Below are 1,970 nucleotides of genomic sequence, written 5' to 3' on the forward strand. Positions count from 1 at the left end.
TCCGTCTCTGGAGGCATGGCGGGCGGTTCGGGAGGCATTTCGGGGAGGTAGGTGCTACAGGGCTGGGAGCGGGAGCACGGGGACGAGCACCGCTGTGCGGCCCAGGGGATTTGCAGCGGGCGGTGGGTGGGTTTGCCTGGATGGGGTCGCTTGGGGAGGGTTCAAGATCTTTCAGTGACGTGGCCCGCGCTGGGCCCACGCTCCCTACAGTCTTTGCAAGGAGGCTGTGCTACCTTATTTTTAAAGATTCTTCTATGCTATCGGGGTTTTGTCTCCCTTCCTACAAGCGCATTCAACTCCGAACAAACTCCCCAGCAGGCTGCCTGCTAAAATCCCCCCCTTTAGTTAAATTGGTGCAACTTTCTTTCTGGATAAACCTGAAACACCCAGGCAACATCCTTCCCTGCCAGTTACATCCCTCTTTTTCCTTCCCATACATGCACACTACTAATGAAAGTGATTTACTTCTTGCATAAACAGTTGCGAAGCCGAAGGTTTCCCATCACCCCGCCCTGGCTCAGCCCCTTCCCCTCCGCGGGCCCGGCACAGCATTATTCAGGGACTGTGCTGCAGTTGTAAATTCTCCTTTCAGCGTGCGGCCGAACCTCCAGTGCGGTTTGTGCCGCTGCTGCGGTAGCGCCCAGGTGCCAAAACTAGCAGGGCCGAGGGGGCACCTGACCTGGGCACCTTTGGATCCCCCTGCGCGGCATCGGGAGCAAGCGGAGGGAATGCGGGTGCTCCGCGGCGCAGGGTCCGGGCTGGGACATCTTGGCAGCAGCGGCTGGCAATGAGCTTGGGGACAGGCAGGGGAGTTTTTGGAGCCTCAGGGTCAAACGAGGGCAGCAGCTTTGGCTTTCGCCCAGGCCGTTTCTCCAGAATTTCAGGGGAATTGCATGGGGTGGGGAATTTTTAAGAGGAAACCAGGAGGGGACTGCAGTCGGGTCAGGCTGGTGGAGCAGGGTCTGCAGCCACCCGGCATGCAGGGAGCGTTTCCCCGTTCCCAGCTTGCAAACCCCACGGGAGGAGGGGAGGATGGGTGCCGGCGGGCTCAGCGCTGGCTGTAGCTCCTGCCTTATCTGTAAAAGAGCAGAGGCTGCCCAGAGGTGGGCTGTGTGCCTGCCACCGCGCTGTGCCATGCTGGCTTCAGCCCTATGGCCATCCCGTGGTGGCCTTTCTGCGGTGGCATCACCTCCGGCAAGCCCGGGGGAGGCAGCAGCTCAGGCTTTGCCGATTGGCAGTGGGGGCTCCCGAGAGCCAAGTTTGACGTTCACGGAGCAGGACAGTGGAGGGCTGAGCCTGGGAGAAAGGAGGGGAGAGGAGAAACCCCTCCTGCGGGTAAGCAGCGATGGCTGGGTGCTCCCCGGGGCATGAGAGGTGCTGCCGGGGCCGGGATGGTGGCGGGGAGAGCCCCCCGACTGTTTGGGAGGACAAGTCACAGGCTGTCCCCCAACTGCTTATTCTTGGGCAGGCTGTCCCCAACTTGTTTATTCTTGGGGTCGGGGAACAGCTGTGCGGCTCTCGGATGGGGCGGCCGCGGCGCTGGGGCTGCTGCCCGCGGTACGGTTACATGAAATCTGCCTTCTGAGAAGCCTCCTGGCCGCGCGCTGGGGGCTGGACGCAGCGTATTTATAAATATTACCTCCTTCCAGCAGCATGGGGCCGCAGCGGGTGGGAGGGAGGAGGGATGGGGGCGGCGCTGGGAGCGCGTCCGACACCGGGGGCCAGGGGGGCACGGGGCGGCTGCTGTCGCCTCGCGCCTTCTGCTCGTGGCAAGTGGCACCATGAACTTGGGGCGCATGGACCTCAAGGGCTGGTTTTGCTGAGCATCCCCACTTTCCGGGGTGGTTTCTAGGATTTCGGGGCACGCGGTGCCTCTAAACCCCAGCGCCGTGGTGTTGTTGCGTCTGCCCTGCTGGAACTAAGCTGGGGGCCAGGGATGGGGCTGTCCTGCCGGTTCCCCTTATGCCTCA

The sequence above is a fragment of the Pygoscelis adeliae genome, unplaced genomic scaffold (genome assembly GCF_000699105.1).
Source record: "Pygoscelis adeliae isolate BGI_AS28 unplaced genomic scaffold, ASM69910v1 Scaffold197, whole genome shotgun sequence".
Taxonomy (NCBI): domain Eukaryota; kingdom Metazoa; phylum Chordata; class Aves; order Sphenisciformes; family Spheniscidae; genus Pygoscelis; species Pygoscelis adeliae.